General features: G+C 39.6%; 1 long non-coding RNA gene across 2 annotated transcripts in view; it reads left to right on the top strand.

Annotated features, from left to right (window-relative positions):
- Window positions 1–6,446: 6,446 nt before the first annotated feature.
- Window positions 6,447–20,619, top strand: part of LOC110358770 (uncharacterized) — a 34,836-nt gene continuing 20,663 nt past the window's right edge. Inside the window, exons 1-3 of one of the 2 annotated variants that reach the window (XR_010472909.1) lie at window positions 6,447–6,701; window positions 6,787–6,868; window positions 7,753–8,853. This is a non-coding gene — a long non-coding RNA (uncharacterized LOC110358770). Of the gene's footprint in view, window positions 6,702–6,786; window positions 6,869–7,752; window positions 8,854–20,619 lie in introns of those variants that run through there. The other variant, XR_010472908.1, reaches the window with a different exon arrangement.

The following is a 20,619-nucleotide window of genomic DNA, read 5'->3' as shown; positions in this document are numbered from 1 at the left end:
AGTATTTCTGTTTATAGTTGACCTGCTTTAAGGAGGAGATTGGACCAGATAACTGACCTAAATTTTCTGTAATTCTGTGAACTGTGTTTTTGAACCAGTCTCTCTAAAATGTACTCCAGCCATTTATGTTTGTTGGAGTAAAAAGGAAGGAAATTGTATTAAACAGCAGAATGATCCTATAAATATGTTTGTCTTAGTGTCTCTTACTAAATAAAGAGAACATTTTCATTCATTAGCTAAGCCCCACTCTTTATGCCTCATCAGGATACAGTGTTTAGGAAAAATTAAAAGCATCTCTCCATGGATGAGGATATAGTTAGTAACCTATATTCTAAAAGTAGTCTATAAAATCTTTTCATGCTGTCTCTCAAAAATTGTGCCAAGCCCTTTCACAGCCAGAAAACAGAAGATGTATGATGTCTGTGGCAACTAAGAGTAAATACATGTACGTTAAGCATATTTTACCTACGTAAGAAAATACAAGAGAGGAACAACTGAAAACCCCCAAATCAATTAAAGAAAAATAGTATAAAGTCCCCAGAAGACTGATGTTATTTGGACATGAGACCATGGACATGTATCTCCTGCATCAATCCCCCAGGACAATTAGCTGCCTTTGTCCCTTGTAGATCACCTTTAATTTTATTTTTTTTTTCAGATATTCATAATAATTTTTTTTAAAACTGCATCAGTGATGAGATTTTTTGTTTGTTTGTTTTAGCTAGTTACTGGACAGAGTCCAGAAACTTGTCTCTCTGCCTTTAAAGTATGAGTCTAATCACATAGCATAGTAAAAATAAATCATGATTTGCATTTCTCAATAGCCTTCAAATAACTACGTGGAGCAAAGCCAAACCCAGCCTCTTCATTGAAACAAACAGCTTGCATTTTCACATACCAAGATTGCTTCTCCTTCATGCGAAGGGTAATTTCTGCCTCCCGATTTTCACATAGCCCACTGTGTGACTTGCTACCAGCCACATTGTCTCCCTGGTAGCTCACGTAGTAAGTACTTTGAGTCAGCACGTTCAACCACAACAGCAAACTTCGATAGGATTTCCTTCAGCTACTGAAACGTTTAAGCACGTATTCAGCTCATGACTCAGGGTGCTTATCTGTCAAACGAAACTCCCTCTGGGATGTGAAGCATCATCATCTCAATCACTTCTCCTTTTCCTCCGAAAAAACAAACAAACATTCGGCACACTTCTGAGTCTAGGTCCTTCCCCCTTTCCCATCCCTCACCCATCCCTGGCCAGAGGCAAGCTCTGGAAAACACAAAGAACACAGACACAATTGTTCTCTGTTTCTACCCTGCCCTTATTACATTGGCAAAGTTCAAAAACATTTGCTTCTGCAACTGTACTTTTAAACACCGTAGTTCCAGAATGTCAGCAGAATCACAGCACCATTCTTCACAATAAGTTCCTGCCTCTCATTTTGGCATGCTGTCATTCACCAAACTCATCACTCTGTTCTAATATTTTTCTGGAAGATTGTTAGGCATTCAGCCCTTATAAACAGACAACATGTGTCTTCAAAAGGGAAAGGTTTTTTTCAACCCAGCTTTGTTTTTTGACTGTATGCTCGATTTTTTAAAATGTAGAGGAGTCCCTCCAAACTAGTGTGAAGTAGACAGAGAAGAGATAGGTGCTAGAGACACTTAGAAAGAGCTACCCATGGTTAAGCTACATAATTTAACAGGGAAAAGAAACAAAGGATGGAGGGATTTGTGTCTGAAGAATGACTCAAAAGGTGCTCCTTTACTTCTGTTTTTCTTTTCTGACAAACAACCTAGTTAAAGGACACTTATGTTTACTTACCTTGTGAACAAGTATAAGACAAGAGAGGTCATCTACACACAAGTGTTAAATTCACCTACCAATTCTGGGATAAGGAAAACAACACCCCAGTGTAGCTACTTCCATACAGGCAGCAGAACAAACTAAGAGTGGTGTAGGGCATGTAAATTCACAGTTAATTGCACTGGCTTGGATGTCTTGATGAAAACCTCAATGCTCCAGCTGAAATAGTTACTCTGGTACCAGGATGTGCAGTGCATAACTTCAGTAAAAGATTTGGAAGGAACAGGAATCCTGAAACATCGTAGTTCTATGACTGTATTATCTCAAACAACCTCTTCCATCTATATTCTTTCCTTTTTGAAGAGCAGCCCACCAAATGTAATTCCAGGGGGAATTCCAGATTTTGTGGGCATAGATGTTATTTGTTAAAATACAGAACAAAGACTTCCTTGTAAAGAGTTAGCTTCACTAGTCAATATAGTAGCCTGGCTATTTTTTCTACGTCTGCTGGACAAAGAAAAGAAACAAATGAAAGAAGCTGTCAGGAAGAAAGCCTGAGCATATAGCAGGGACGGGCAGGGACAGAGATGAAGAGAGATGTACTATGGATAAGGAAAGAGAGAAGTTTGAACTTCAGAGGAAGCTGAGGATAAACCTTGTGAGAGCACTAAGAAAGGAAGTTTCTATACGTGCCTTGAATTGCACCTGCTAATCTACACAATGCAAACCCGCAGGAAGTGACTCAGTGACACGAAAGGAAGCATCCTATATTCCAGGAAAAGGTATTTGGCTTGTACATGAACATAATGTCTTTGTTCAGGTCTTGAACCACAACTGAGTTTGGTTGTGTTTCTCATATGCAGTTGCCCAGTTTTTACTAACTATTTTTAACTCAAGCCCATCAAAAGTAGGAAGAACAATTTTGGGGGAGGATTATCTGCATTTATATCTTAGAAAGACTGTGTTCTGAGCACCTAATCTAGCCCAGTGTATTCATCTATAATGTAGCAGTAAATAAAAATGAAGAAAAACTCACCTACTTTATGTTCCACGCATAAAATGGAAAGACTATACTACTAACACTAAAAGTAGTTTTTGTCATATCTTTATTCAACCTGATTCATACAACAACATCACAATATAGTGCTGTCATACCAAATAAACAAATTCCAAGGACAAAGCAGCAGGTAAGCATCATGGCTACTGAATCCCACTAACTCATGTAGTAAACTAAAGGGATTTTAGTGTCTAATTCTCCTTGGTTTCTCTATCAACAGTGGCTTTGAAGTAGAAAAGACAGGATAAATTAGCTGAAGTACTTCCAGGTTACTGCAAAGTGGTACAGGCTGCTATCATCATTTGTACACAGGATGTCATAAATGGAATTTCCATCCAGCCAGTTGTTCCCCTATTACCTTAGAGCCCCTGAATGCACCGTCTGATAGTCTTTGTCTTGGGGTCTGGTTGGACCAATGTCCCATGGCCCCAGGAGGAGCAGCAGGACACCTTGATGCTACCCTGCAGACTTGCTCCAAGTGCCACACAGCAGAGTCATAGCACATCACCCTCAAGGTTTTGTAGTTTTTAAAATGCAGAAAGTTTCCAGCTCTCTTTTGACTCATATGGCAGAAGCTTAAGGTCAAAACATATCAATCACATCTTATTCAATTGCATTTTCTATCCGGAAAAAGTAAATACAGGCTCTGTGAAGCCTAGTACACTGTACATAGACAATTAGAGGTTCCTGTAAAGGTTCATTGAACTGTATTTTGAGTTGGTGTTAGCTCAAGGATGATAACTAGTCACTGTTTTTGTGAGACGTGCAAAATGTCAGGGGAATATAAAGAAGTGTTGTGTTCAGGAAGTGTGTGATGTGACTAATAGAGGATGACCTGGGGTGTGGTTATCATGGGATACCCACCTCCCTTCAGTGTCTTTGTGAGACGTGAGAAAATAAGTATATCCCTCCTCTCCCTGTCTCTCAGTGCCATGTTTATCCACTTAGAACTAAGCCTCCGAAGTTATCATACTTCTCCTATTAAAAGCCCTCTTGGGGCAGTTGCTCATAAAGGAAGTTTATTACAGAGAGTCTGAATTGCTGTTCCAGGTGAGTAACACTGGACACAGAACTCAAGTTGACTTCACAGCAAATGATTTATAAAAAAGTTCAGTAAGTTCTTGACCAGAACAATGTGTTTCAAGCAAAACTACAATTTCTTTGGTGTTTGAATATGAGATCCACAAGTAGGATGAGCTATTCATCTCTGATTCTCTCAGGGGAACACCTAGGTCCCCATGTCTCTGCCTTGGTGTGACGTCTCAAGGCAGGTAGGAAGAAATGTATAGGCAAAAAGACAATTGACATATGCACGTAAATTTTTTTTTCTGGATGTGAAGGCAAGAGGAAAGAACATAATGCTCTGAAAAAGCAGAGATGAATGCGTAAATCCAGGAGAGTACTGGAGGGGTGTTAGAGCAAGGGCATGAAAGATAAGTGCTGGCCAGAACAGAAAATGTAATCAAAAGATGCAGCAGTAGTAACGGACAGAGCAAGACAGAGAGAGAAAGTGAAACAAAATGGACTTTGGGAATGGAAAAAGGGAGACCAGAGCCTGGAAGTTCTGTTGTTAGAGAATCGAGGAATGACTTCAGTAACAAAGAGAAAAATCAGTGAAAGTAAATGAATGGAAATTAATAAAGTAGGCCTGAGGGAAAAAAAAAAGGGGGCGGGGGGGGGCATGGGAGGGACAGAAAGAAAAAAGATAATAAAAAGCTGAAAGAAAAAAGGAACAAGAAGTAGATAACGCATTTTATCTGTTACTCTTTTCTTTTTCTTTTTTTTTTGTCTTGTATGTCTCCCAGACTATGTCATGGTGAAATGAATGGAAATTTAATTCCCAAGGAAAACAGTTATTTAATAAAAAGTTTTTTGTACAGAACTCGAATGCTACCTTTCACATCCAGCCCCCATCCCCAGGAGTGACCCTTCATTTCCACTAGGTATTCACTATGTAGGCTCTAGTTTAGACAGATTTATAATACACCTGTAAGCATCTCAAATCACAAAGTACAGCTCAGCTCTCCAGAACAATAAAGCCAGCAAATTCATTCATTCCCAGCATTTCCTGTAGATTTCACATAATCATTCTGCAGAACTGAAAATTAGTTTGTGTTTATTTATTTATTTATTTTTCTCATTGCAACATCAGGAGACACTTACAATGTGTGACAAAACCAGGAAGCAGTTGACAGTGGAGACAATCCTATCTGCATCTCTCTCTTCCTCACACCTCTTGACAGAATCATTCTTATAACTATCATCACCACCCACATGTTCATATCCATGTTAAAAAAAAACAGATGTGTCTATGTAATGTACCCAATTGTTGCTAAAAGCTCAGACACAACAGCCAAAGAGCTGGGCTTCGGGGCCTCAGGCTTCTAAATGTGCAAACCAGCTGCAAGATTAAAACATTTAAATCATCCATGAGTGAATAACCATGACTTCAAAACCCTGATAATTGTCCCCATCTTCATGTTAGAGACTGCACTTGTGGAGGAGATCATGGGATGTTCCAGATCAATGGCTGCCTCATAATTACAAAGAGTCTGTCCCACTTAGTGTCTGTAGGGAGCGTGGCCAGAGCAGTCCAGGCTTTTGGGAAGTCTCTGCTTAACTGCAGTTATACATCCCATAACAACAGGGTATGTGTTTCGAGCAGTGGCCAGGTGACAGCATTAAAGAAGGGCTAATTCTGTGTCAGAATATCATGCTAAACCTGCACTAGAAAGGCCAGTAGCATCTCAGCACTTTGTCCATACAATGTTAACAAAGAACTTCAGGAAAGTTTAAATAACCATAAACTGGGGCAAACTACTTCCTACCTGAATAGTTTCTTGAAATAAAGACTGGCCTCCTTTTACTGCTGCAGAAACTGGATGGGAACAATATTGGAACTATATCCACCACAGGAGATTAAGCACTAGTGTGAGGCATGATGAAATTTCTACATGTTCCTCAGTCTAGGAACAGACCAAAGCTGGGGCAGAGAGCAGAGAAAAATGAAGGAAATCAGATGACCAAGAAGCCATGAACAAACACAAGCACTTTATGAGACATTCACTTCCACAATGAAAGCATGAAGAACTAAACTTACAAAAGCAAAGTAAAAAAGGGAAGATGCACTTGTTTAAAAAAAAAAAAAAAAAAAAACCTCAAATGAGAATCTTATTTCTCTGTTTTATTAAATGCTTACAACAGCCATTTCCCTCAGACATGTTCTTGAGATCTGTATTTAGAGCACACAGAAATAAACCATGAAAACATTGGTTATTAAGGGGAATTAACGCAATGCCATGGGCAGGCCCAAACAGTAATGATTCAGTGATATAAACACTTCTTACAGAACTGCCTTGCACAACACTGTCTGGTCACATATTCAGCTCTCTAAATACAATATGACATTATCGCCTGAGCTAGGAACTCCCACTGGCTCAACAAACACATGGGACAGGGCCTAGTTACCTGTTTAGATGTAATCCTTCAATAAAATACGGTGGGGAGAGCCATGTGTGTGTGTAGAGACTCAGAGACTTCAGAAAGACTCCATGCAATGAAATATTTATGGAATTGGACCTGAGTGATTTAATGACTGTGATGTGTATTTTAGGTTGAAAGACAGTTTTTTAAACTCTTCTTTAACCAGGCAGTTGACTCATCAGGAAATGAAATGCCATGGTAATGAGGGGACATGACAGATAGGCAATAAACAAGCTTGCTATTATACTTCTACATGTTTAATGACACGGAGCAGCACAACAGGTGGTGCAGATGTTTCTGGCTGGAGTTTCTTGTGTCTAATATTGTGCAGCCTTGGCCTTCAGTTTTTGCCTTAGGTGAGTACTCATGAAGTCTTCCATACAGATGGATTATTTGGTGTATAATAGTGTTAAGCTCACACTAAAATTCTTTCTTCTGCAGGCTTATCAATAGACTTACTTGGACTTTAATAAGCTTAAACTTCTACACTCCTGCGTTCAAACCAGTTGGTTCAAAACCCACAGTGAGTACTCTCCTGTCAGAAAACTAGGCTAATTCTGTTTTTAAAAATTGTCAAATTAAGCTGTTAATTCCTGAATGGATTCCTCTCTGTAGATTCTAAGGCCCTATTAGAGATAGCTATTTCCTAACACAGTATATACTGTAGAGTTACAGCCCTGGTCATCCATATTATCTATATCCCCATCTAAATAATCCAGTCTTCTTAAGAAATGCTTTGTAAAGAGGATCTAATTTTTTACAGGTCCAGGCTGGCTTCTACTGGCCAGAGACAAGGTATCCTATATTTTTTAAAATGATTGCCAAAACCTGCTCTCAGAAACATTAGGCATGGATGGAAATGAAAGATATATGTCTTGTCCACAGCTCAGAGTTTTTAAAGAAGTGAAACAAAATGGTTTAGACAGAAAGAGAGAGAGAGCACGCAAGCTGTGGTTTCAAATATTAGACACTGAGTGTGGAAACTCAGTTCCACCGAAGCTGACCCTGTGTATCTTCAGTTCCTGGAAAGTCCCACCAACAAACAGCAAGAAAACATTCCCTCTGATAAGATTCTGTAATGTAGCAAATATTTATCTTTGTGACCAACAGTTTCTGCTGTTTGTTTTACGATGTTATAGAATACTTGGCTCTGCACCTGAATTGGGGCAAGGTGAGCAGCCTCACTGCCTGAGCACTAACATGCTCTCATTGCATCATATACCCCCCAATTCTCCTCTGTTTTAGTTGAGATCCCACTGAAGCTGCTGCCAAAGCACATGGAGGGGTTGGCAGCTGTGCTGAGGGTAAAGGTTGGAGATAACTTTCACAATATCACCATCATCAAGAATAAGGCAGGAAAAAGGCTGTTTCTTAAGGTACCTTTTGTAACAGCTTCACTTGTTGCAGCATTCATTAGGACTGTAACCTGAACTTCGGTACCATGGTGGAAAGCTTTGGAGGGAATCCACTTTAAGGAGGATTGAAACAAATACTCAAAACCAGGTATTTTTTTCCTCCATCAGAAATACCTTTTGACTAAACAAATGAACTGGAGATACATATTTCATTGTCAGAATATCTTGAGAAATGGACTGAGTTTGTAGCACCTCTTTCCTACCTAAACTATGATGAATTCTGACCACACCCAATTCCAAGGCACAGCAGTTGTCTGCCATCGGGGTGAGGAGGTACTCACCCAATTTGAGACACTGCCATCTCTACAGTCAGTGAAGCAGTTCAGTAACACACAGAACAAACTACATAGCTATTAATTCATTGTTTTTAGAAATGTTCTTCCATGTGTGCCTTTTCCTTACCTACACAAAGGTACAAGAAGCAGAAGCCTGAGGTAATGTCATGTTTTAACAGGCTAAATTTGCACCATGAAGTCACATGATTCTCATTTAAGGTATGTAGTTCCATGCATACCTTAAGGCTTTGCTTTAGTTTATAATAAAAGATTACATTTCCTCAGGCTGAATTGTGCAGAGAAAAACAGCTTCAATCAATACCTACATTACTTTGATTGGGTCAATCAAAGGGTTGATTGATTGACCCACCTTCCCTTTATTCAGGTAACATTGAACGATACGAGGAACATCCCTCAAAATAAGTGAGACTTGGTCAGTCTATTCCCCTCAGCCTTCATATTTCTAATTTCTGGGCTAGGATAAACAGTTTGGTTTATTTCCCAGTTTAAGCTCTGAAAACTTGTAAAATCTACTCACTTCATAGTAACTGTAGCTGGAAGTACCAGAATCTCAAAGACTCACACACCTCTGCAGTTCTAGATTTAGCCCCTGTGAAGAATAAACCATTCTGATTTTAGATGAAGCCAGCAGGAAGATATTATCCCACAACCACATCTCTGCCGCTTCCTCAAAGATTCTTCTCTGCGTCATTGTTTAACCTTTCTGACTGGGTTCCTTTGACAAAATCTTTGATGTAATAATACGGTCAGGCAAGAGAACGTCATAACATTAACATGACGAATGTATGCTCTTACAAAAGAACACAACATAGCTTTTCCCTTTTTCACTTTTCAAAATTATCCCCATTTCACTTTCATCCTAATAATTCTCACAATTTTTCCTACGTTAGAGGAAGTTAGTGTAATTTTGTCCACTACAAAATATCAGAGACTGAAAGATAAATAGTTCACTGGTCCACTGTGCTTTCCTGATATAGTTATCATTCCAAATTATTTAAAAACTCATTTTCTGCAACACCTGAAGATAAATATATGGGAAATTGATATTTAAAATTAAACTAAGTGATAACAAAGAAATCCTAAATGATGCAAAACTAATCTGACTTTGCTACAAATGTAGGAATGAAGACTAAATTTGCCCAAATACTTGAGGGCCAGCTTTACTTTGAATGCTAAAACTTTTGTATGACCTTGTGTTATAGCAAAAGTAACAGAAATTGAGGGAGGGAGGGATGCATACTTAGGGGTCAGAAATTACCTAATTGTTTGGGTATTTCTACAGTTTTTCCACTTCTTTGCCATCCCCAGTTCCCTCATTGAAGAGCATTTGAGGTCAGTCATGTCCCATGGCCGAATAAACACCATTCCTGTCAGCTATTTTGCCCAGGTTAATGTTTGGCATCAGAATTAGTCCCGTTCTAAGTTGTTTATTACAATGACCGTGATAACATTACTTTGGCAGTACCTATGGGTTTTCATTTGCGTTTCCAATGCACACAACAGTCTGCATATAGTTTGTCGAAAAGGAAGCATGTAGGTTCTGTTTTAAAATTCAACGTGGGAGCTTCGTTTTAGCAAAAAGTAACAAAAAGTTCAGTGTGGGTAGTAAGCACAAGTAGGTCTCAGTCTATCTGCTTATCTGGTTGCGCACAAGCAAATTTCTCATTCAAATACTCTGCTGCGTGCACTGTAATCAAACCAGTGCACAAATAAATCAGTGTTGTTCTTGATTGTTTCTGTCCTCTCTGCTGCCAGATATGTACCCTTCAAGGGAACCTGAGAATGTTATGGCCACTGATTTCAGTGGGGCCCAGTTTTCAATCTTGATCTTCTCTGGCCCAAACGAAAGAGCTGAGAGTGTCTTCAGGGACCCAGGTACTCACAGAGAAATTCAAAACACTTAAAGACACTGTGGCAGCACACAGGGTTGTCAAACTAGCAGAGAGCCTTCCATATTGATTAGTTCCATGTTTAATGTATATGATACTCTTGCAGTGTTTGCAAATAACCTTTTTTGTATGAAAACAGCACCGGCTTAGTCAAAGCCAGATCAAAGAGGCACACATGATTCACATCCACTAAATAAACACTGATGCTTGATGGCAGTAATACAGCTATTTATATTCATTGCTTGATTTAACCAGTGGCATTCCTTTAATATGATAATAAGCACAGGCTGTTTGCTATGAAAAAAAAAGATACTTGAGTGCTAAACTTGCTCTTAACACCAAATGAAAGTGATATTGGTGGGCAAGTTGAGATGTGCTAATTAACTTCCACTACAGATGAAATCAGAACTTTAATTTTGGACTATGCTTTGGAATTTCACATGAACAAATAAGCAGGCCATTTCAGTGGGAGTTAAGCATTTGAATACATTGGAGGGTCTGATAGCCAGCTCCCATCAGCAACCTCTGTGTTTCACTGGAATAACAATCCTGCAAATCTATCACTTCATCTCCTTTGTAGCACCTGGTGTTGCAAAAATGAGGGTAGAGTGCTCTCTTAAATAGTGCTATCACGAGTGACTACAGCCCTAACACCTCAAAAGCCAGCACTGAACTGGTCTGCAACCAGCAAGAAGCTCTCAGGACCACATATCAGAAAGGCAGATGACAGACATTCTCCTCTACTGAAAGGGAACCTAAGCTGGCCTTGTGCCACAGGCACTCTCAGATGACCTGCACTCAGCAGAATGGCCTTTCAGCCCCTGCTGTTCCACAGCCACTGCTGGTTACTGACATTTTGCAGGAGATCCTTTGCCTGTGTCAGTCATCCCATCACTTGACCAAAAGAAAAAAAATCTATCAGTACGAAAATGCTTCACAACACACAAAATAAACTGGAAGAACATGCTGAAAAACTGTCATCCTATTCTTCCCCCATTCTTATACTTTTCCCTTGGCATAACTATTAGATCAGTGCAAGGGACAAGATACTTTGCTAGAAGAAACTTCGATGCAGCCCACTATGGCTTTTCCCCCACTTCATCTCTTATGGTATTCACATGATACAATAGAGACTATTGTAAACACAGTTTCAGCTTTATCCAAAATTATCTATGCTGCAAGACCATGCATTCTTCACCCTGTCTATAGTAATAACTATCTGATTTACAGTGGTCAGTTATGTCCTTAGGCAACATGAAAATGATGGTGAAATCATTAAAACCACATGAACAATGAGACACTATCAGAGGAATCATGGGACCTTTTGAATTTGGCCACAAGACTCATAAATATAGCAGGTTCTTGTAGACAACCAACAGTGAAAAAAGTCCCTGAATGCAAAATCTGAGGGACATGGCACCCAGGATGGTATGCAATTACTTTGAGAAAGTCCAGAGCTCTATGGACCTCTCTATTACTCATTGGGAACTAACCCAATGTAAACAGAGCGGGCAGACTCTCTAAATCTACTAGCATCATCACAGGAATAAATGGGGTAAAATTAAAAACAAACAACACATTTTCATGTAGACAAGGCTTCAGACTTATCTTAAAAAGCATAAGTTATACTTCTTTTCTTTCACTATTCCACTTTAACAAGAAGAATACTTTCTCTCCTATGAATACCTGAAGATTTATAAACACTGTTTCCATTTGGGTTAAAGAAGAATGTTTTAGCTTTGTTTTCATTCAGTTCTTTTGGCAAATTTCTTTTTGAAAGTGTGACATGTCACAGCAGAGGCATGTTTGATTTGAAATCTGGGACTTTTTCCTCCTCTTTCATGTACATTTACCTTTCTCCATAATTTACTATTAGTTGTTCTATTGGTAAAACTTATCTGATTTGGGTAAAGACTGTTCTTTGATGGCCCCATGTGCCATTAAATAGCAGCAGAATTCTATTTCCTGTATTGCAGATAAGGCTGCTTCAGTTTTACAGTTGTGCTTTGACTTATTTGCTGATTTGCTTGATAAACAGAATGGCTTGAAGCCTTGAAGAAAGATGAGTACATGCTGTGTCAGAATAACATAGGAATAACTGGGCTGCTAGTACTTCAAAGACAACTTGTACTTCCTTATTAAAGAGCTGCAAGAGAATTGAATTCATTATTTCTCCAATAATTAATAAAGAAAGTAGCTATTACTCTAACCAGCAATTTTGAAAGAGATTTCAAATCCTTACGTGTGTCTTGCATACCGATAAAAAAAATTAATTGCAACTTGAAGAAAATACCAGTCTCTTGAGAGATTATTGCTTGTATAATTGAGACTGCTTGAACTAAGGCACTCCTTATAACTCTTACATCCTCAGCAACATCTAACGACTAGACCTGCTTCTTCAGAGGTGGATTTGACACTGTCCCACAACCCCAAATATACAGATGTAACTGCAGTTGCAGACCACAAACTGTCACCTTGACTCATAACCACATTATCTCTTGCAAAGATATCTTGTAAATCCATCTGTTTCTGTGGCTTCTGTCACCTGGCTGGGGCTACGGAGATCCCTGTTGCCTCAGACAGCTGCAGTTTCAGGTAACTACTTTCATTTCCTCTGGTCCCTTTTGTGAGATCTAGGATCAATCACAGATTCTTTACAGACCTAATGCTGAGCTGGACTGCAAATTAACTTTAGGATACTTAACATTTAAATCGTTTGGAAGGTAGGTAGTCATGTAAATGAATTTTATTTGGTTATTCCCCCAATCTTTTAAGAGACTCCATACTGGTGTTTCTCTATAAATGCCTGAAGACTGTTCTCATGGCCTCTATGAAGTTATGCAAATTGAAAAATGTCTGTAGGCAGTAAATGCCCTTCAGTGTAATTTTGAAAATACATTATATTCTTGAGGAGTCTGGCTTTTATTTGTCTTTTCTAGTATTTGTGTGGTGTTTTCCAACTTCTGTCTAGCGCTACTTTGAGATGGACAATTATTTTACTGAAAAGAGTTTGCCCATCTGTGATAGTTTACCTGTCTCTTCCAACAAACCTCTGTAAAAGTGATCCTACTTTTGCTAGTGTAAACTTGAGCTGCCCCCCAATCTGAGATGGTTCATGCTGAGTGTTGGCTGAATTGTTTGCTTTGATGGGTATACAGCATTTCCCAGAAGTGACTGAAAAGCCCTCCATGAATGTGAAGACTGCTTGGGAGCCAGCAGCAAGTTCTCTAAATCTATGAAAAAGTGTCAGATCACATCTGTTGCCTGTGCAGGCTGTTGTCTGTTCTCACAAAAAACACCTGAGATCAACTGCCATAAACTGTTGTGCCTAAGCTAAAAAGCGGAAGCCTGATTTTATTAGCAACATTCAGCCTTACCACCCTTAAGTAAGAGAGGAGACCACGCAAGACTTACAGCGATCAGAACATTTAGAGCTAAAAAAAGGTGAATGTCACAAATCTCCTTCTAGAAGAAGAGATGTAATATGCAGCATTGAAAAAAAAAATGAATCCATGACAGGCAGCAGCTGTTTGTCACGCTGGGAAGAACCATTGCCCGCGTACAGGAAGGCAGTCCTAGACAAGTCTCATGGATAATTCTCAGTTTCTATTGCTTAACTTCTTGAAAGGACTTTGCAAAGTTGCAGATATGATTATTCACAGTTTACAGCTTAGGAAACCTAGGAATAAGGAAAGTGAGGCAATTGGCCCAAGGCAAAACAACAGAGTTGTGAAGAGATCTTCATTACCCCACTCTTATTCTAACCACTAATCAGCACAGCCTCGAGTCCTAAAGGAAGAGAGTATTTTGGCAGCGACAGCCGGAGAGTACAGAACATGGGTGAGGGCCTTATCTCTGTTCTGGCACTCTTCCATCTGCTAAAAATGTCCTACAAGCCCTAGTTCCTGCCAGGGCAGGTCTCCTTGCTCCAGGCAATGCTGGAGAAAGACCTAAGGCTCCTTGTTGAGGACCCTCCCTACCTCTCCAGTTTTGGTTCCAAACAGAAATACAGTCTTCCACTCTTCAATAGGACTGACTGGGGAAAAGTCTGTCAGGAACAACAGAGCCATATCATAGATATCACCAGGAAAATGCAGGTTACATTGCTGAATGTATTACCTAAGAGTGACCTCCTGTGTCTATACCAAGTGTTCTCATCTCTTTATGGAGAACAGCTATCAGATTATCAAGCTGCAAAAAATACATTAAAAAAAGGGAGAATTCTAAGGAAATGAACACTTTTCTTAATGAATCCCCCATACGCACAAATCTTAGTGCCTTAAAATTTTATCTGTACTGCACAACGCATTCAAGAGTAAACAGACAAGTAATAAGTTCTAATAATGGCCCCTGCTATAAATTTCTCTTCTGCAATTTTGCAGCACTATGTGAAGACAGGAGAAGGTGTATGACATGCATAAATACTAAGGACTCACTGCACACCTGCATTGGACTGAGAATTCAATTTTTAACTTGGCTTCAGCTGTTTCTCTGCTGCATTTTACCTCCCTCTGAGATAAAACACAGAAGAGGAATGGTAAGAATTCTTGCAGATGTTACAGGCAAAATAATGACTTTAAAAAACAATACTGAAACGCCTTGTGTGTGTGCTCCCTCTGAACAAGTAATCATCAACACTATACTACTTGCTAGATCAAAACAGTTTTCTGCCTGCAGGACAGAAATGGGGATTCATTTGGATTCTGCGGGCATCCAAATACAGCAGCCAGATGAATGCCCACCTGAAGAGGCCCTCCCAGGGCAGGGTGGCACCCTGTTGTATAATGAACCTCTCTCCTGCCAAAGCAGTATTACCTTAACACCAAGTTCCTATAACAGCAAATTTCTTTGCTGTAAGATAGAAGAATTCTTAAGTCTGCTGGACTCAAATTCAAAGAAAAGCATTGGAAAACTTTGATATCTGAGGGCATATGTTATTTGTCAAACAGAACTTGGGACTGGTACACATTCACAACAGCTATAAACAGCTGCTTCGTAGACAGACTTCTCTGTTTTGACAGTTTTTACCAGCATGAAATTGAGCCAAAAACTCAGTGTTCTGCTCTTCAGTAAATTCACACAAGAATGGGATTGTGGTTTAGACATTCCTAAAAGTTTCAGAGGTTGTGCATGTAGTAAAATTGACCAGGCAGGCAATTCTGTAGACCAGTGGGAACTGGCAGCTCCCAGCTCTCCATTCTAGAGTTACATGGTGAGCTGGGATCAGCACTTCCTCAGTTTCCCAGCTTACCACGACAGACATCCAGCTCTTTCACAACTGTCTCTTTGATTCACCCGAAGCACAGCAAACCAGAAGGCTCTAAACCAGATGCTTCCTGCTCAGCCCTTTGTTTCTTGGGAAAACTTTTGTCCTACTCCATCCACCATCTTCTCTTAAGAGCTCTGCTGCTTGTACCTCTGTACTTGGCACCTTCTGATCCAACCCCCTTTGCGATGCACAGTGTTAGGACCTAGACATAACAGTGCAGATGGCAGCCTATGTGCTCAACCATGCAACAGCTCACGCTATTGCTTTTCTTCAGCTTATGGGCAAAGCAGGGAGGGGACACAAGGCCTTTGTTATTGCTCTGTGCAGCCTGGAATCCAGAACTGAACCTTGTTGGGTTCTACCTGTGCCACCCTAGCCAGATCGTGCCCCAGGGTCTCCAGGCAGAAGCTGCAGTGGAGACAGTGAGGTCTTAGCCTTCCAACACAGGGCTGGTTAATGAAGCAGAGGAACCTGAAAAGCTTGGAAGAGTGGGACCCAGAGGAGCTAAGCCAGATAACTTTTTATTTTCCAATTTTCTTTTTTCAATTAAATTTGACATTTTTGAGACAGAGCTTGGTTACAGACTATTAATCTGTGGCTGAGAGCCAAGGAAGGAAAACGCTTCAGTGAGAATAACTGATCACTGACTGAAAAGCTTTGTCTGCATACAGCATGCTAAGATAATTTTAGTGAGTTTTGAGAACTCAAACAGTGGCAGTTTACTCCTGTGTGACGAAGACACATTCATGCAGTGCTTTCAGAAAAGGAAATGATGACATTTTCAAGCCCATTTTCTTTCTTCCTTTTATATTCAGAAGGCATACCAGTTAGTGAAAGTGGAACACTAACTGATATTTGCCACCAGCTGGGCAAAACTGTCATGATCAGCCTAAAGAGAAAGGCTCACAACAGACTGAGAACATCTAACCAGACCTTTGGAAGGTGAATTTCCAATTTCAAGCGTATCAGAATTGGATAACAGATTCAGAGGATAAATATGAGAATTGCCATGATTTTTATCTGAAACCTGATGATCTATAGCAGCTAGAAGAGGTTTGCATTTGAGAACTAGTTAATACCTGATTCTTTGGCATAGAAAACTAAAAAATGAAAACAAATAAAATATTTTATTACTAAGTGAAACCACTAAGTTGTACAGTATACTTCTGAAGCTATGGTTTTGACACCTAATCCTTAGCATTCTTCACTTTTTACTCAGGAAAGTAAAATTCCATTTCAGCAGTGAAATAAAGCAAAACATTGAGTTGCAAGTTCTGGAAAAATCGAGGATCTGGTTTTGAATGTTATGTCTTGGATACATCCCTTGAATCAAATAAACAAAAGGAAAATAAAACCGCATGTGATGGAAGTTAAACAGGCACCTGTAATCTCAGACTGAACAAGTGGAAAATGAATCTTTCCTCTGGAAGTTTTGGAAGTAGTTTTTCTATCACATGTCTCTCGCGTGCAGGAAGAAGTCCTGGAAACGAATTCCAGTGAAATGCGAAATGGAAAGGGTTCTGCATCAGATGGAAGGGATCTTTGCAGAAAATTTTCATTGCATGTTAAGGCTTTGATACCAACCAGGCAATAGCAGAATACAAATTGCTATTAAAACAACTTATCAGTGTGAGAATTGTAGAGCAAAATGAAGGCCAAAAAAAGTGACCTCACTGGTAAAGATTATAATGCTCCTTCAGTGCCAGTCTATTCTTGATAGTAGTTGTTACAGCTCTTGATCAGTGTCTTAACCATTTAGCTTAAGCTGTAATTGTTCATTCTTTTTGGAAGTCGTTCATGTGCCAGTGAGGAATAGCTGAGGGAGTCCTTTTATATCACTGAGCCAGTTTATGGAAGGCTTCTGTCTAATTGCTGCTCAGTGAATCATGCTTAGGTACATTAAGATAATTACCAGTGGTTTGTTTAACAAAACAAGAAATAGGGTTTCTTTTTAAGCACTTAATCACTGTTGAAAGCTCTAAAATCAGAAGTCCACCAAGCTTGTTTCTCCTGTACCTATTTTCTGTCCCTGTCTGTCCTGCATTTTTGGCAAGCAAAAAGAAATCTTTCAGGGAAAGTCACTTCCGTTTCTGTGCAAAACTCAGAAGCATGAGCTCATAACTCATTACAAATATGATCAAAGAGCACAGATGCAGGAGATAAAAACCAATGGTGGACTTATACCCAGCTGTTGTGTTCCAGCACTGCCATTGAAGAAAACCTCCTGAACTTTAATGCATTACAGAAGTGAAAGTACTGTCAGTCCAATGGGGCTGTTTATTATGGAAAGTACTACTCACCTGAAGACCCATTCCTTAGGCATGTGCACTTAGCTGCACTGAGAATAACTACTAAACAGGTTTAAAGAGTGGTCTCATCTACAAAGAGAATTACAGTGGTGCAGTTCCAAAGGGACAGGTTACAGTCAGCTCTGTACACCAGTTGGGTATTTCTGTACATGTTCTAGGTTCAGTTTTACAACAGCAAGTGAAGGGGAAGCGGGGTGAGCCTCATCTCACATATGGCAAAAGAGGGCATGGAGATTCTGAAAAGAGTCTAATTATTTTTGTGCCCAAGTAGACATCTGGGCAGCAGAGCTTTCCAGAGAGCTTACCATCATACAGGACTTTACCTGTTCAAAAAGCACTGGTCCCACTGCCCTGAAATATAGTTGTAAATGTCAGCACACGTGAACGCTGGGACAAAAGCCTAACAGAAGGCAGAAAGAGAATTAGGAAAAGAGAAAGAGTAGTCACTTATGTAAAGTTTTGTTCATGTCATTTTCCATGATACCACATTGATCTCTTTCTCAGTAGCAGGAAGAACAGACTCACTTCTTCAGGACATCTTCCAGTTTACTTAATCATGAAACTACACGGTGTTTCTTCAAGGGAACTCTGTATCCCAGCACCCAGTTCAGTCCCAGTTCACCCACAGAGCAAGTCCACTCTGTACAGTATGCAAACAGGGTTTCACGGGAGAAAGAAGAAGGTATGGACTATGTAGTTAAAGACTAAGACAACCTGATTTCAGACTTTTCTAACTTTTGATTCTATACCCTTTTTTTTTTTTTTTTGAGTTTTTCTACACAGACTCAGGAAGCTTGTCACGGTTTAAGCCAAGCTAGCAATATAACCACGATAGCCACTCACTCACCCCCCTCCCCAACCCCCAAATAGGGAAAAGAATCAAAAGGTAAGGGACAAACTTGGATTGAGATAAACACAGTTTAATAAAATATCAAAATACGAATACACTACTAGTAAATATATATATAAAATAGAAATAGAATATAAAAGATAGTCAATGTAATTCCTCAAGAACTCTGTCCACACTGAGCAGCCAGTCCCAGGAAACAGCACCTGCTCCCAACAGCTGATCCCAGAAAGAGAAGAGAGGAAAAAGGCAGAAAAGGCCCAGAGGCCTCTGTGAAACAGCAGGATGGCAAAAGGCTAAACTAATGAAAGTCCCAAACAGAACTGCCCTGAACAGGTCTCCAAGAGCAAAGAGAAGAGAGCATGAGAGAGAGCGCGAAGATCCCAACTCTCCTTAAATACAAAGCATGACGCTAATGGGATAGAATACTCTTATTGATCAGTCTGGATGTCAATCAAGCTCTGCCCCATCCATGCCCCACTTCCTCGATGCTTCATACCTGTGGGCAGAGTACTCAGAACGTCCTTGGCTCTCAGACCAGAGCAATTAAAAACATTAGCTCTGTCCCAGGGTGTTATCTTCTTGTTGTCAAACTAAGTTTAAATAATGACCATGCTAGCTGTGAACCTAACTGCATGAAGAAAATTAACTTATTTTCAGTCAAAGCAGCACAAAGCTGAAGGAGAAAGAAACATGATAAGGACATTATAAGACTGTATAGGTGTAGAAATTTGAAGACTCAGAATGCTTCAGTAGTTGGAAAAGATATACATGCAGTTGGTCTGAATTACTCTGAGATTTGTAATTTCAAGCAAAATTTTGCTCAAATATTATATTTAGTTGCATGCAGGGAGAATGGTTAAAAACTCAAAGATGAATCAACAGCTGCAATGACTATTCGTTAGCTATAGATTTGATCATTTTAAGGATGTGAAGAGAATACTGCGTCTGCACTCTTCAAAGCAAAGTGGTCTGACTTGGATGACCACAACCCTCCGATGGATTGCTTGCTCACATGCTCATCTGGGCTGATGATACAAACATTACGTCCATCTTGCCTTTCTTCCTTGAGCAGCACCCATTGCCAGTCTCCCCATCCCGACCTGCTGCTATATAAGTAGACAGCAGGAGCTGTGATCAGGATAGGCCTGGAAGAACGACAAAGGCAGAAAGGAAGACAAACAGCGGGGAGAAGGGGAACAAAGCTGAGAAGGACAAGCACTGCTCTGCTGTGACGAGGGAAGGAGAGGTGTCCGGTTTTGAAGGCAGGAATAGTTTTGAGCAGCATTTGCAGCAGCTGTGAGCATTTCATGGGCTGGATTTCATGAAGGCATTGCACTGACTCACTGAAAAAGATACTACAGTAAATGTGCTTATGATGAAGGGCTTTTTCATTACAAGCTATAGGAATCAACAAAGGACTCTGCTTTCTTGCTTTTTTTTCTTTAATTGAAAAGTTTCTCTCTTTGTTCTAATTCCCAAGAGGTTTTCATTGCATTTATAGGACAATTAGAGGCTCCATCCTCTGGCTATGTTTAGTACCTATAAATTCACATCAAAATCTTTGCAGGAGAGTAACAAAAAAATCTGCTTTATATTATTAAGTAGGGATTTGTAATCCTTCAGGAGTTGTACTTTTTTGACAAATTATCCATATTTTTTTGTTTCAATATCAAATCAACTAGTTCATTTTCAGCACCTAATTGTGTGTCACAGTTGTAAGTGAAATTCAAGCAAGACAAAAGGTATTAAGAAAAGAAGAGGAAGCAAAGGAATTCTTTTCACTTTTTTCTTGAAAGATCAAAAAGTATAATAAGATAGGCTTGAATTTCATGAAATTTGGGATCTGTATAAGCTAGAGAAATAATTTTGTCTGAACTTTATGGCTCTTATGTTGTTCTAAAATAACATACTTCTAAGCCTCTTACAACACTAAATACAGGCTTCTGTAATTGGAGCTTCTATATCCCCGGTGTTTCCATGACATTGTGTCCAAATCCTGATTATATTTCATTTAAATTGTTAATAGCTTTTACCACAGATCAGAGTCCTTGCATGTGAGTTTCTGAACCTAGATGAGTCTTATTGATGTATCACTCTGAACTTGGGAAAATACACCAAATTTGGATGGCTAAACTACAGAAATCACATCTATAGGACTGACATGGCCCAATTTTACTTTGTATTTCAAATATACAGTATCTGTCTGAATGTCATATTCAAATAGGTGTGCAAGTAGGCTCAGTGTC

Source organism: Columba livia, chromosome 5, assembly GCF_036013475.1.
Source record: "Columba livia isolate bColLiv1 breed racing homer chromosome 5, bColLiv1.pat.W.v2, whole genome shotgun sequence".
NCBI classification, from domain to species: domain Eukaryota; kingdom Metazoa; phylum Chordata; class Aves; order Columbiformes; family Columbidae; genus Columba; species Columba livia.
The sequence above is the reverse complement of the archived record's forward strand: the minus strand, read 5'-3'. Positions and strand labels throughout refer to the sequence as shown.